Raw genomic sequence first — 15,043 nt, 5'->3', positions numbered from 1 at the left:
GGCATCCCAGCAGTGGATTTCATGACTTCAGAAAGCCATCTTCACCAGTGGAGAACTCAATGCTCTGAGGTTTACTGGCAGAGTCTCACACTGGGTAATGTTAGATGTTGATAAATAATGTCCTATGGAATTCTACTATTGATAAATTCTATTATGGAACTGTGATGTGTCCTGAAAAAAATCTTCTATGATAGTGGTACAGTCCAGCACAGTCTTTAAAATAGAAAAAAAAAAACGGACAGCAACAAAGTAAGTCTGTGGTGTAATCAACTAGGTCTTGCAAATATACTTAACCTCTTCCAGCTACCAACATTACAAATGCTGTTTACACATTAGATGGTTATTTTTGGCTTCTGATATTATGATGGATAAAGAGCCCTGGAATCTTTGTAGAAGGACAAAAGATGGAAAGAAAGGGCAGTGTAACCATGGCCAAGAGAAGGGAAATGTTGGAGAGATCTTTTTTCATTCACTTTTTATCATTGTTTTTCCAGCCCAACAAAGATCAACATATATGAGCAGGCGTCCTGTGTCAAATCCAATCTGCATTCCTTCCAAGCATACAGGAATGTCAGTGAATTAAATATTGACATATGAAAATACACAAAAATATGCAATCACACATATGCAGTTTGAGCAAATATAAGACAATAACCAAGAACCACAAACTACCAGGCATCTAGTATCATTAGCAGTTCAGGTGGGGAGCTGCGTTACCATGTGTAGGCTGCAAAGGAACAAGTAATAGGTCTATTCCATACTTAAAAGAAAAGAAAAAAAACACAACATTTCAGCCGTGGAGCCCTCACACCTGAAGAAGGCTCTACGGCTGAAACGTTGTGTTTTCTTTCTTCTCTTTTCATCTAGTGTCATTAGCCTTTTAACAGTTCCTGTCAAAATAAAATAGAAATGGATAACATTCTAGAGAGAGTTTGAAATACCAAGGTACAATTTAAAACATATCTCTTCCACTACAACCACAATATTTTGGAGAGATCGTTGAACCTCACTGTTCTGACATGTCCGTTGGCCTCCGTCCTGCTTCAGCAATGAATGTGGCGGGGCACATTCTGAGGGAGATGAGGTCAATCAGGTGGCAGGAAAACCAAGCTAAGCTTTTTTTTGAGATCCTGAAAACGAAAGAAGGGCCATGTATATGTGTGCAGCTGGATATGTAATTGCAGGTGGCGTAGCAAATTCTGCTGAAGCCCCACTGCCTGGTGTGGACGGTAGCTGTGCATGTTGCAGCATGTGAGATCAAGGGGGCATGTCATGTGTTTCAGCACTTCACTCCATTCAGTAGCACATGATTCCCTGAGTTCTTTGGATGACCTGTGGACCGATCTTTCACGATGAAGAATTCCTTAAGAAGAATAGATCTCGGCCCACCATCCCAATGCCTCCGTCTCAAAACAGCAACCTCCAACTGCCCTTAGTCTGCAAGGCAGTCCATTCAAATGCGATGACAACGCCGGGACCTTCGTTGCCTATTGTACGAGCTGAACTTTTGTGCTCATCAATTCAACGCTCTTTCCATCAACTCATCTTGTCTTTTGACGCTTCGTGTTTTGCGCTCCTTTGACTATCGGCATATCGGGTGACTGCAAACACTGAAGTTCTTGCTTACGGAGTGTGGAACATTGTTTTCAAGTGATCGCTGTTCTGTCATGTTGACGCCGAGTGAATCTTTCTTTGGCAACATGGGCAGGCTGACAGCAGTGCGAGCGAAAGTAATGGCAAATTTCTTGACTTATTTCTGAATGTGAATGTTCTTTAGAAAAGGGATGCGGCGTTGCTTCTCGCCCGTGTAAAGGTCACGCATTCCAGACGTGGTTATGAGCGAACAGTTGCCGCAAGTGTTTGAAAAGAGCAAGAGAGGAAGCAGCCCTGCCCCGTGTGAGGATCAAACTCAGGCCCTTCAGATGACGAGACTGACGCACTACCAATTACGCCAACAAGCCCAGCTGCAGTACACACACCGGAAAGTTTGCCTCACATGGATTTCAGTCGCCCGTTCCCTAATCTTTAGACGCCCTCTGCTGAATGTTGCATTTGCCTTTTGATCTCACCGATACATTTTTGGTCTGTTTCTGTTGCGAGTCCGTCTTTCAGATCTCACCTAGCACAAGTCTCTGTGGCTGAAGTGGCCTCTCTGCTTCAGCATCGTGCCCTCACTCAGCCATTAAAAATGTCACTCGGACTTCTGACATGCTGACATGAAATGTCAAGAGAGAGGGGCGGAGTGACGCTTAAGCCAGAGAGAAGATGAAAAGGGGGCGTGGCTGCAAAATGCTTGACAGCTGCACGATGCTCTCCATATAAGGCGGGACCACAGGCTAAAGGACACCTTTTGGCACATCAAGCTCTAAGCACACACCTGGAGGATGCGGGAATTGATCCTGCTATCTCCCACATGCAAAGCAAGCGCTGTACCATACAAGCCAACCCCCCTTGCTGGGACTTATGCCTCGGCGTCACCTAGTGCCGCTTGTTCCCCTCTTACCGGGCACAGTTCACTGCCCTTCGTCTGCAAGGCAGTCGTGTAATTGCAGCTTTCTTGACTTATTGATGAAGGTCTGACTGGACGAGCGAATGGCGCCTCTCCCCATCCTCAAGCTCGCTGACAGATTGAAATGGAAAGTGCTGCTGTGGCTCGTTGGTCTAGTGGTATGATTCTCGCTTAGGGTGCGAGAGGTCCCGGGTTCAACTCCCGGACGAGCCCTCGTGTGCTCTTTTCCTCCTCTTCCACAAGACTGGGAACTGATATCCACATCACTTCGCAGCGTCTGCTTATGGCAAACGATGGAATGTGACTAATGACTGAACGAGCCTGGTGAATTCTCATCACGTGGCACAATGAGAGCGTGCAGTCAGCTGTCCAAGGCGGCAACCTCATTGCTCGTTCAAAAGAACACGTACTGAAAACTCATCACCACTGTGTCGTAGATGAGCACCGCGATCGCTTGTTGTCATGCGTCCTTACTTGGGAAATGCAGAAGCAAAAACTGCCCTCTCTCAGCCACCGAAACGTGTGCGGCTCGCCTTGCGCTCTCTGCGCCTCACATATTTGTCGAGCTGTCTGCTCTTCTTTCTGTTGAAGTAATCAAGTTACGGGGCGTCCTGCAGCCTATGATGTTCTCACTGAGAGCTTTCAAGATTTGAAGGAAAACTACGAGCTTGATGGCTCAAGTCGAACGAATGTGATTGTTAAGCAATCGATGATCAAAAGCACGTCTTCTAACAATTCGTGAGAGTATTATCAGCACTGTTTTCACTCGGATATACTTTTCACTTGCTAAGCTGACAAATTGGACGAGAAAATGCCGGAGACGCACTCAGTGCAGACTGAGGTTGGGAAGGAGGTGTGGCCCTTCAACGCTTGACAATTGAAGGACATTCTCTCCGCAACGGAGGAGCACCTGTCAGAAGTCGCAGAAGCTAAACAAGAGCACCGGGCTTCCGGAGATCCAAACTCAGACCTGGAGGATGCAGGCATCGATCCCGCTACCTCTTGCATGCTAAGCGAGCACTCTACCATTTGAGCTAATCCCCCTCGCATCATGCGTCTCGGCATCATGTCTTACCGCCTCTGCCCCTCTTACCGGGCACCGCCCACTGCCCTTGGTCTGCAAGGCAGTCCTTTCAAGTGCGATGACGACGCTGAGACCTTCGTTGCCTATTGTACGAGCTGAACTTTTGTGCTCATCAATTCAACGCTCTTTCCATCAACTCATCTTGTCTTTTGACGCTTCGTGTTTTGCGCTCCTTTGACTATCGGCATATCGGGTGACTGCAAACACTGAAGTTCTTGCTTACGGAGTGTGGAACATTGTTTTCAAGTGATCGCTGTTCTGTCATGTTGACGCCGAGTGAATCTTTCTTTGGCAACATGGGCAGGCTGACAGCAGTGCGAGCGAAAGTAATGGCAAATTTCTTGACTTATTTCTGAATGTGAATGTTCTTTAGAAAAGGGATGCGGCGTTGCTTCTCGCCCGTGTAAAGGTCACGCATTCCAGACGTGGTTTGAGCGAACAGTTGCCGCAAGTGTTTGAAAAGAGCAAGAGAGGAAGCAGCCCTGCCCCGTGTGAGGATCAAACTCAGGCCCTTCAGATGACGAGACTGACGCACTACCAATTATGCCAACAAGCCCAGCTGCAGTACACACACCGGAAAGTTTGCCTCACATGGATTTCAGTCGCCCGTTCCCTAATCTTTAGACGCCCTCTGCTGAATGTTGCATTTGCCTTTTGATCTCACCGATACATTTTTGGTCTGTTTCTGTTGCGAGTCCGTCTTTCAGATCTCACCTAGCACAAGTCTCTGTGGCTGAAGTGGCCTCTCTGCTTCAGCATCGTGCCCTCACTCAGCCATTAAAAATGTCACTCGGACTTCTGACATGCTGACATGAAATGTCAAGAGAGAGGGGCGGAGTGACGCTTAAGCCAGAGAGAAGATGAAAAGGGGGCGTGGCTGCGAAATGCTTGACAGCTGCACGATGCTCTCCATGTAAGGCGGGACCACAGGCTAAAGGATACCTTTCGGCACATCAAGCTCTAAGCACACACCTGGAGGATGCGGGAATTGATCCTGCTATCTCCCACATGCAGAGCAAGTGCTGTACCATACAAGCCAACCCCCCTCGCTGGGACTTATGCCTCGGCGTCACCTAGTGCCGCTTGTTCCCCTCTTACCGGGCACAGTTCACTGCCCTTCGTCTGCAAGGCAGTCGTGTAATTGCAGCTTTCTTGACTTATTGATGAAGGTCTGACTGGACGAGCGAATGGCGCCTCGCCCCATCCTCAAACTCACTGACAGATTGAAATGGAAAGTGCTGCTGTGGCTTGTTGGTCTAGTGGTATGATTCTCGCTTAGGGTGCGAGAGGTCCCGGGTTCAACTCCCGGACGAGCCCTCGTGTGCTCTTTTCCTCCTCTTCCACAAGACTGGGAACTGATATCCACATCACTTCGCAGCGTCTGCTTATGGCAAACGATGGAATGTGACTAATGACTGAACGAGCCTGGTGAATTCTCATCACGTGGCACAATGAGAGCGTGCAGTCAGCTGTCCAAGGCGGCAACCTCATTGCTCGTTCAAAAGAACACGTACTGAAAACTCATCACCACTGTGTCGTAGATGAGCACCGCGATCGCTTGTTGTCATGCGTCCTTACTTGGGAAATGCAGAAGCAAAAACTGCCCTCTCTCAGCCACCGAAACGTGTGCGGCTCGCCTTGCGCTCTCTGCGCCTCCCATATTTGTCGAGCTGTCTGCTCTTCTTTCTGTTGAAGTAATCAAGTTACGGGGCGTCCTGCAGCCTATGATGTTCTCACTGAGAGCTTTCAAGATTTGAAGGAAAACTACGAGCTTGATGGCTCAAGTCGAACGAATGTGATTGTTAAGCAATCGATGATCAAAAGCACGTCTTCTAACAATTCGTGAGAGTATTATCAGCACTGTTTTTACTCGGATATACTTTTCACTTGCTAAGCTGACAAATTGGACGAGAAAATGCCGGAGACGCACTCAGTGCAGACTGAGGTTGGGAAGGAGGTGTGGCCCTTCAACGCTTGACAACTGAAGGACATTCTCTCCGCAACGGAGGAGCACCTGTCAGAAGTCGCAGAAGCTAAACAAGAGCACTGGGCTTCCGGAGATCCAAACTCAGACCTGGAGGATGCGGGCATCGATCCCGCTACCTCTTGCATGCTAAGCGAGCGCTCTACCATTTGAGCTAATCCCCCTCGCTTCATGCGTCTCGGCATCATGTCTTACCGCCTCTGCCCCTCTTACCGGGCACCGCCCACTGCCCTTGGTCTGCAAGGCAGTCCTTTCAAGTGCGATGACGACGCTGAGACCTTCGTTGCCTATTGTACGAGCTGAACTTTTGTGCTCATCAATTCAACGCTCTTTCCATCAACTCATCTTGTCTTTTGACGCTTCGTGTTTTGCGCTCCTTTGACTATCGGCATATCGGGTGACTGCAAACACTGAAGTTCTTGCTTACGGAGTGTGGAACATTGTTTTCAAGTGATCGCTGTTCTGTCATGTTGACGCCGAGTGAATCTTTCTTTGGCAACATGGGCAGGCTGACAGCAGTGCGAGCGAAAGTAATGGCAAATTTCTTGACTTATTTCTGAATGTGAATGTTCTTTAGAAAAGGGATGCGGCGTTGCTTCTCGCCCGTGTAAAGGTCACGCATTCCAGACGTGGTTATGAGCGAACAGTTGCCGCAAGTGTTTGAAAAGAGCAAGAGAGGAAGCAGCCCTGCCCCGTGTGAGGATCAAACTCAGGCCCTTCAGATGACGAGACTGACGCACTACCAATTACGCCAACAAGCCCAGCTGCAGTACACACACCGGAAAGTTTGCCTCACATGGATTTCAGTCGCCCGTTCCCTAATCTTTAGACGCCCTCTGCTGAATGTTGCATTTGCCTTTTGATCTCACCGATACATTTTTGGTCTGTTTCTGTTGCGAGTCCGTCTTTCAGATCTCACCTAGCACAAGTCTCTGTGGCTGAAGTGGCCTCTCTGCTTCAGCATCGTGCCCTCACTCAGCCATTAAAAATGTCACTCGGACTTCTGACATGCTGACATGAAATGTCAAGAGAGAGGGGCGGAGTGACGCTTAAGCCAGAGAGAAGATGAAAAGGGGGCGTGGCTGCAAAACGCTTGACAGCTGCACGATGCTCTCCATGTAAGGCGGGACCACAGGCTAAAGGACACCTTTCGGCACATCAAGCTCTAAGCACACACCTGGAGGATGCGGGAATTGATCCTGCTATCTCCCACATGCAAAGCAAGCGCTGTACCATACAAGCCAACCCCCCTCGCTGGGACTTATGCCTCGGCGTCACCTAGTGCCGCTTGTTCCCCTCTTACCGGGCACAGTTCACTGCCCTTCGTCTGCAAGGCAGTCGTGTAATTGCAGCTTTCTTGACTTATTGATGAAGGTCTGACTGGACGAGCGAATGGCGCCTCTCCCCATCCTCAAGCTCGCTGACAGATTGAAATAGGAAGTGCTGCTGTGGCTCGTTGGTCTAGTGGTATGATTCTCGCTTAGGGTGCGAGAGGTCCCGGGTTCAACTCCCGGACGAGCCCTCGTGTGCTCTTTTCCTCCTCTTCCACAAGACTGGGAACTGATATCCACATCACTTCGCAGCGTCTGCTAATGGCAAACGATGGAATGTGACTAATGACTGAACGAGCCTGGTGAATTCTCATCACGTGGCACAATGAGAGCGTGCAGTCAGTTGTCCAAGGCGGCAACCTCATTGCTCGTTCAAAAGAACACGTACTGAAAACTCATCACCACTATGTCGTAGATGAGCACCGCGATCGCTTGTTGTCATGCGTCCTTACTTGGGAAATGCAGAAGCAAAAACTGCCCTCTCTCAGCCACCGAAACGTGTGCGGCTCGCGTTGCGCTCTCTGCGCCTCGCATATTTGTGGAGCTGTCTGCTCTTCTTTCTGTTGAAGTAATCAAGTTACGGGGCGTCCTGCAGCCTATGATGTTCTCACTGAGAGCTTTCAAGATTTGAAGGAAAACTACGAGCTTGATTGCTCAAGTCGAACGAATGTGATTGTTAAGCAATCGATGATCAAAAGCACGTCTTCTAACAATTCGTGAGAGTATTATCAGCACTGTTTTCACTCGGATATACTTTTCACTTGCTAAGCTGACAAATTGGACGAGAAAATGCCAGAGACGCACTCAGTGCAGACTGAGGTTGGGAAGGAGGTGTGACCCTTAAACGCTTGACAACTGAAGGACATTCTCTCCGCAACGGAGGAGCACCTGTCAGAAGTCGCAGAGGCTAAACGAGAGCACCAGGCTTCCGGAGAGCCAAACTCAGACCTGGAGGATGCGGGCATCGATCCCGCTACCTCTCGCATGCTAAGCGAGCACTCTACCATTTGAGCTAATCCCCCTCGCTTCATGCTTCTCAGCATCATGGCTTACCGCCTCTGCCCCTCTTACCGGGCACCGCCCACTGCCCTTGGTCTGCAAGGCAGTCCTTTCAAGTGCGATGACGACGCTGGGATCTTCATTGCCTATTGTATGAGCTGAACGTTTGTGCTCTTTCCATCAACTCATCTTGTCATCTTACAGTCTGGGTAATTGGAGACTGCACTGTTCTGCTTCCTAAGCTCATATAGGGGTTTTTCGCATGAAGCCGTATTGAACAGTATTTCTCGCATTGTGAACATGTGCACACAGCGGTCCCCCGGGTTCCAGTTAGTGCGTAATTACGCATCGATGAAAAACGAAATTAGCTCACTGAAAGTTTGATGTAGAGAATGTGGAAATTTCCACAAGTTGTGGTCTTTAAAATGCATTTGGTTTGAAGACGTTCTGTGCTTCCATTGTGACGATATGGACAAAACAATATTTGAGCGTGGTAAAAAAAAGTCATAAAAATGGCAAAGTGAAGGCTGAGAAAGCATTCACAATGCATTTTATACACAAAGCAAGTGTTTTTGTAACTCTAAGAGATTTCGCAAAAGCACTACAGGTGTGCCAAAATCGTTTTTGAACTTCAAGCTAACTTTACCCCGGTCTTAGAGAAAGGACTGCCTTTCACTTCTCTGTGTTTTCTTTCACAGCGCTGTGCACTTCTTCATTGCTCTCGCTTTCAGAGCCTCTGCACAGCACACGACTCAACATCAGGAAGCACATTGAAGTGAAAGCAGAAAGCGCTGCGACATGCACTGTGCAGATCCCACCACACTAAGAGGTGAGTGGGTCTGTTCGATCACAGCACTAGGCGAATCCCCAAACAGTGTGCGTGGCAACAAAAAAAGCTGCTCTGTTTAGAACTGGGGACATTCCACATGTGAGGCTAACGTGATAACAACTACACTATGGAAACGGTGGGAAATCATGCCCAGTGGCCCAGTGCTGAGCTTCGCCAATGCTATTCAGGGGCTATTCAGGGGCCAATGCTATTCGATGTGAATTGAATGCTATTCAACTCGCCAATGCTATTCAGGGGTGGAAAAGGGTGGAGCCGTGTGTGTCTTTTGTTCAAAGACACCCCCATCTCAGAGCTGGAAGTACAGGCCTTCCTCCCGCAGGTCCACAAAGATGTTATTTTTTAAGAAGATCCTGCGAAAGTCGGCCATCCGCCTCTCAGCCCTGCAGTAGGCCAGACTGAGAGAGAAGCAGTCCTTCACCCTGGCAATGTACAGCCTGACAAGGTCTGGCTTCAGGCCATTGTACATCATGAGGTTCCTCCTCTCCCAGACAGCTGTCCTCGTTAGGCTGAGGAGGAGGTTCACTAAAATGGCGTTAACCCCCCTCTCAGACCCGCGGTACCCAAAGAGGAACAGCTCTTTCCAGGGCACCCCGTCAAGAACAGCTCCTCGAACAGAGCGAAACAGGCCATCCAGCAGATCCGTCAAGTACGCCCTGGCTCGAGCTGGGGGAAGATCTTACCCCAGAACACCTCTGAGACCGGCACTCTGAAGCGTTTCGCCACCATCAGCCTGTAGAACATGCTGGTGGTGAACCCCAGGAGGTCCACCCCACGGTCCCCCCACTTCACCCTCAGCTCCGGCCAGGCCGGGCCTGCTGCCCCGTCTTGTAGATGGAGCTTCTCCAGCCAACTGTCCGGGAGACCGAGTTTGAGCTGCTCGTAATCCTGACGGATCTTACTGACAGGCAGCTCATCGTCGACCTCTCGCACAGCATCGACAATAGCCTGGGTGGGCAGAAATCCGTCCTTTACTTCATAAAGAAGATCCTTGACCTTGGATATGCCAGCCTCGTAGAGCTGCCTGTTCCATCGAGACACCAGCAGGGGGTCGAGGAACAGAGGCTGTTCCAGAATCTGGGCCCGGGTCTCCGGCGTGTAGGAGACATGCTGGGACATGAACTACCCCCTCGCCAGCAGGACCTCCCTGTAAAAGGAGGGCAGATGTTTTATCAACCCCGGAGTCAGCCTCACCAGGAGTGTCTCCTGCCCCAAGCCCCCGCAAGTCTCGAGGTAGCTTCCCATACCAATCTTCCAAATGCTGACATTATCCAGGTCAAGGAACTTCTTCACTACTTTCAGCCTAAAGCTTTTCAGCTTCAGGCCTACATCACACAGCTTCAGCCCACCCCTGGAGATTTTCCCAATGAGGGTGTCATGAGTGACCCGCGGAGGCTTCCCCTCCCACACGAATCCCACCACCAGTTGCCTAATCTCATTCTCTACCCGTTCAGGAAGAGGCATCACAGACAGTGGGTACCACAAGAGGGACAGGCACAGTGTGTTAACGAGCAGGACCCTTCCCTTTAGGGTCAGGGACCTGTGTCTCCACCGATTTAATTTGCCCTCATCTTAATGAGCTTCTCCTTCCACAGGAGAAGCCCAGTGGCCTGCTCATCAGCGTTAATGTAGATGCCAAGGACCTTCAGGTGACCCGTCTCAACCCTGAAAGGGTAACCGAAGAGCGGGGCAAGGTCTGCCCTCCCCACCGGCATGACCTCAGACTTCTCCAAGTTTACCTTGGCGCCCGAGGCAGCGCAGTAGGCCTGCACCACCTCTAAAATGGCCGAGATCTCCGCCACCTCTGCCAACGTCAGTCTGGTGTCGTCAGCATATTGGTAGATCAACGAGGTGGCGGTGCCCCCAGGCAAGGTCACTGGAAAGAAGCTCGTGAGGGAACCATTCACCTTGACACAGCTCACGATCCCCTTGTACACGAGCCTCACCCAGGAGATGAAGGCCTCGCCGAAGCCAAAGCTCTTCAAGACCTCAAACAGGAAGGAATGCTCCACCCTGTCGAAGGCCTTCTCCTGGTCCAGTTTCAGGACGTATCCACCCCTCGGCTGCTCCCGCATAAGGTCCACAACATCTCTGATGGAGCACACCGTGTCCGCGATGTCTCTCCACTTGACGCAGTAGGTCTGCGAAGGCGACAGGATCCTGGGCAGAACCTTCCCGAGCCTGAGGGAGAGAACACGAGTTAGTATCTTATAGTCTGTGTTCAACAGACTGATCGGGCGAAAGTTTTTCAAAAGGGAGGGATCCCCCTGCTTTTTGTAGACAAGAGAGATCACCCCCCTTCTCATAGATGGGGTCAGAGCGCCGGTCCTGGCAATCTCCTGGAACACCTCCAGAAGGAGGGGCCCCAGGGACTGCTGAAAGTGTCTGTAGAGCTCGGAGGAGAGCCCGTCCCACCCAGGGCTCTTGTTAGGAGACGAGCCCCGAAGTGCTTCAAGCACTTCCTCCAAGCTCAGCGCACTGTCACAGAGCTCACGATCGCTCTGTGACAGGCGGGTACTCACCCAAGCCAGCATGGCCCAGGTCTGCTGCTCATCCACCACTTCGGCCAGAACAAGGCGCTATAAAAAGAAAACACCTCATTCCTAACGGCCTCGGGGGCAGAGAGCCGCACACCGTCCTCTCCCACCAGCTCCTCGATGAAGGAGCTGCGCTGCCTCTCCTGCTCCAGGCCGAAAAAGAACCTCGTGCTCTTCTCGCCCTTGGCAAGATACTGGGCTCTGCTGCGCAACCTGGCTCCTCTCCACTTCTCCTCCTCCAGGGCTTGCAGCTCACCCCTCAGCTCCAGCAAGAGCTCGCAGCCCCCGCCGTGATCTGCCAGGAGCCCGAGCTCTGAGGTGATCCGAGCCCGAAGCTGTCTCTCCCGCCTGGCCTTCTCCCGCCCCCGGGACAGGCCATACTAGATACTGAACTCTTTGATGGCGTACTTGAGATTATCCCACCAGACCAGCTTTTCTGACCTATACAGGGGACACTGCAGCTGCTGCCGGATAAGGTCTTCTATGCCCTGACAGAATGAAGCCTCCCCAGGAGCGCCTTATTAAAGCACCAGAGGCCGGGGCACCGGTCCTCCTGTGCCCCTGCTAGAGAAAAGTGAAGCACAGCATGGTCGCTCAGGGTCATGAACACATAGCGCATCTGGCTCAGGCACGGGAAGAGACTCATGTGCCCCTGCAACAGGTCGATCCTGCTCTGTCTCAAGACACCTTCGACGACCTGCCGCCGAGAAAAGTCCCTCCGCGCACCATAAGCCTGACGCCACGCATCCACGAACCAGTGAGCTTCCGCACTGCGCTCCAGGAAGCTGCGAGCAGCGCTGCTCTTAAAGGTCATCCCAACCGCGACATCGAGCGCACTCAGTGCACAGTTAAAATCTCCGACGACCAGCCCTGGCTGCTGAAAGCAGCTCGCCTCCAGCTGCTTGAAGAAGGCGAGCCGCTCAGCTTCCCCATTGTGGGCGTAGATGTTGCTCAGCAGTACGGACTGTCCAGGAAACCCGAGACAGACCTGCAGGAGCCGGCCCTCCGTGTCGTGGTGCAGGAGCCTTACGCTCTCGTACACTCCCCTCCTCACCAGCACAGCCACCCCCCTCCTGCACAGGCTGGAGGCGTTGCTGTAAAACAGCTCCCAGTCCCACTGTGCTCGCACCTTCCGGACACACTCCTCGTCCCAGAAGGTCTCCTGGAGGCAGACAACATCCGTCCGCCCCAGCAGAGCTAACACTGCCCCCAGCTTTGCTCAGTCCCTCAGCCCGTTGGCGTTTAAAGAGGCGAAAGTTGCCATCACGCATATGGCCATAAGAGTGAAACTAATTCTCCGGCCCGCGCGACAGTTCCCCCGCCCTTTCTGCCACATTCTCATTGCCAACACTTGCCGCTTCCTCCCCACCTCCTGTCTCCGCCACCGCAGAGACATCAGGGATGGGTCTGCGGACAACTCTTGAACTGGGCTTCAGGTTGGGCTGAGGCCTGACGTGGTGCCACTGGATTCCAGCCTTCGAGGGCCCAGGCGGTTGTACCCCGGCTTGCCCACAGCTGGGGAACTGCTGACGGTGATGGTGGTGGTGGTGCTGGTGCCGTCGCCTCCTCCCTCTGCCTCTCTCCCTGCACAGGCTTGGGTGTCAAAAGCCCACTGGTACGCTGAGGGGCAGCCTCTGGTGGTGGTGGTGCCCGTAGGATCTCAGCTGCACCACGCTGCACCGCCGCATGTTGTGGAGCAACCTCCCTCTGCTTCTCTTGCGGCACAGAGTGGGATGCAGCAGGATTGTTAGGGCAACGGGGCGCCTCTGCTGGTGGAGATGCTGGCTAGTCCCCGGCTCCTTTCTGCTGCGCTGTACCCAGGATTGGAGGGGCCTCCTCTGCCTCTCTCCCATCACCGGCTGGGGCGTTGCTGGCTCACTGGGGTCCTGGGGCGCCGCTGCTAGCAACTCTCCATGCTCAGCTGCAGTGGCCACTCGTAGTCCATCTTCAACCCCCTCAGCGTTGCGGGCAGCTGCTCCTGCGGCGGCTGGATCTTCCGGCTCTGGCTCGCAGTTGCAGCTCATGAGCGCATGGAGGCAGTCCGGGCACCTGGCAGCGGTGCATTTCCTGGCGCGATGGCCGGGCTGTCTGCACTCATAGAAGAGGAACTCAGGGCAGTCCTTGGCGATGTGCCCCAAGTCCAGGCAGACATGACACACCCTTTGTTGCTGGTCGTGGAGGACCCTGAAGTACTGCCCCCCCTCTGCCGTGGCGAAGCGGGTGCTGTATGGCAACGAGGCTACATGATCGGGAAAGCGAATCCGAACAAACCTCGTGCCATCAGCAATGGTGGTCCCGGGGTAGTGGCGCATCCTGATGTCCGAAATGACTCTCACCCCCCAGCTACTCAGCTTCTCCTTGATAGTCTAATCTGAGATATATGCCGGGAGGTGGAGGAAGGACACCACTACCTCCTTCCGCTCCAGCCAGCGGCAGTAGCAGGGTGTGCCCTGCACATCCAGCCCCACAGCCACCGCGTCCGCATGTTCTTTTGAGTCCAGAGTCAGTTCAAACTCTTTTGGCGTCTGGGGGCGGCAGGCAAAAAGAGAGCCCTCCCCACAGACGCCGTACACAGCTGCGATAATAGCACCCGCAGACGGTTTCTCCACGCCGCTCACATCCACCACAACAGTATGCGCCCTTGCAAAAACCCGCCGGGGGGGTCGGTCCAAATTCCTCATCCTTCTCTTACCTACACTACAATAACATTCTCTGCCTCCATGTTTTTTCCTTCCATTAAAACACAAACAGGACTCAGAAAGCAACAAAAAAGCAACAAAAAAAACCCAAAAGTCTCTCCCCTCCCCAAACAGAGCTAGGCTGAAGGGGAGGGCTTCAAAAATCAACCAAAAACACCAAAAAAACACAAAAAAACAAAGTCTAACTTAAGACAAACAAATCCTCTGTTCCTCTTCTTCTTCTCCTTCTTATAGAGAGAACAGCTCCGTCACCTCTTTTACGACGCTGCTTTTTTGAGAGCTGCTGCTGTGCTTTGACATCTGAGCTCTGTGGAAAACGATCTCAATACAATTCTGAAAAACGCGACTCCCCGAACGCCAGCCGAACAAGTCTCCACAGCGGAAGCGCTGTGTCTCTTTTCAGCTGGCGATAAACCTTTCCTCGATCCTTTGCGGACTTGTAAAACTGTTCATGATCAGTTTTACAAGCTCCTGCGCTTAAAAGCTTACAGCACCTGGTATTCCCAGGCAGTCTCCCATCCAAGTACTAACCAGGCCCATCTCTGTTTATCTTCCGAGATCAGGCGTGCTCAAGGGGGTGTGGCCATAAGCAAGAGCAAGGATCGCTGGCACCCTTCTTATAGAGAGGACAGCTCCATCACCTCTTTTACAACGCTGCTTTTTTTCCCTTGCGTTTTTCTCTTCTTCCCACGTTCTCTCTCTTCACTGCCTTCGTCCCCGCTCTATTTCACTTCAACCTTTCACTCTTGCTTCCTTCCAATGAGGACGGAGCTGTGGGAGAAAGGGCGCTATAGAGGATCGCTGTGGAGAGCTGCTGCGGTGCTTTGACATCTGAGCTCTGTGGAAAACGATCTCAATACAATTCTGAAAAACGCGACTCCCCGAACGCCAGCCGAGCAAGTCTCCACAGCCGAAGCGCTGTGTCTCTTTTCAGCTGGCGATAAACCTTTCCTCGATCCTTTGCGGACTTGTAAAACTGTTCATGATCAGAATAAAAAAAACGCTCACGCTAATACACAAGCACCCGTGTCTCGCCAGAGCTGACAAATAAAC

General features: G+C 51.8%; 4 non-coding genes and 1 pseudogene across 4 annotated transcripts; 3 read left to right on the top strand and 2 right to left on the bottom strand.

Annotated features, from left to right (window-relative positions):
• Positions 1-2,650: 2,650 nt before the first annotated feature.
• On the top strand, positions 2,651-2,722 carry trnap-agg (transfer RNA proline (anticodon AGG)). The gene has a single exon. It is a non-coding gene; the product is annotated as a tRNA-Pro (tRNA).
• Positions 2,723-4,838: 2,116 nt separating this feature from the next.
• On the top strand, positions 4,839-4,910 carry trnap-agg (transfer RNA proline (anticodon AGG)). The gene has a single exon. It is a non-coding gene; the product is annotated as a tRNA-Pro (tRNA).
• A 2,117-nt stretch (positions 4,911-7,027) lies between these two features.
• Positions 7,028-7,099, top strand: trnap-agg (transfer RNA proline (anticodon AGG)). Its single transcript has one exon. It is a non-coding gene; the product is annotated as a tRNA-Pro (tRNA).
• A 758-nt stretch (positions 7,100-7,857) lies between these two features.
• trnaa-agc (transfer RNA alanine (anticodon AGC)) lies at positions 7,858-7,930 on the bottom strand. The gene has a single exon. It is a non-coding gene; the product is annotated as a tRNA-Ala (tRNA).
• A 6,542-nt stretch (positions 7,931-14,472) lies between these two features.
• Positions 14,473-14,581, bottom strand: LOC138219225 (5S ribosomal RNA; annotated as a pseudogene).
• Positions 14,582-15,043: the final 462 nt, after the last annotated feature.

Source organism: Lepisosteus oculatus, chromosome 14, assembly GCF_040954835.1.
Source record: "Lepisosteus oculatus isolate fLepOcu1 chromosome 14, fLepOcu1.hap2, whole genome shotgun sequence".
Taxonomy (NCBI): Eukaryota; Metazoa; Chordata; class Actinopteri; order Semionotiformes; family Lepisosteidae; genus Lepisosteus; species Lepisosteus oculatus.
The sequence above is the reverse complement of the archived record's forward strand: the minus strand, read 5'-3'. Positions and strand labels throughout refer to the sequence as shown.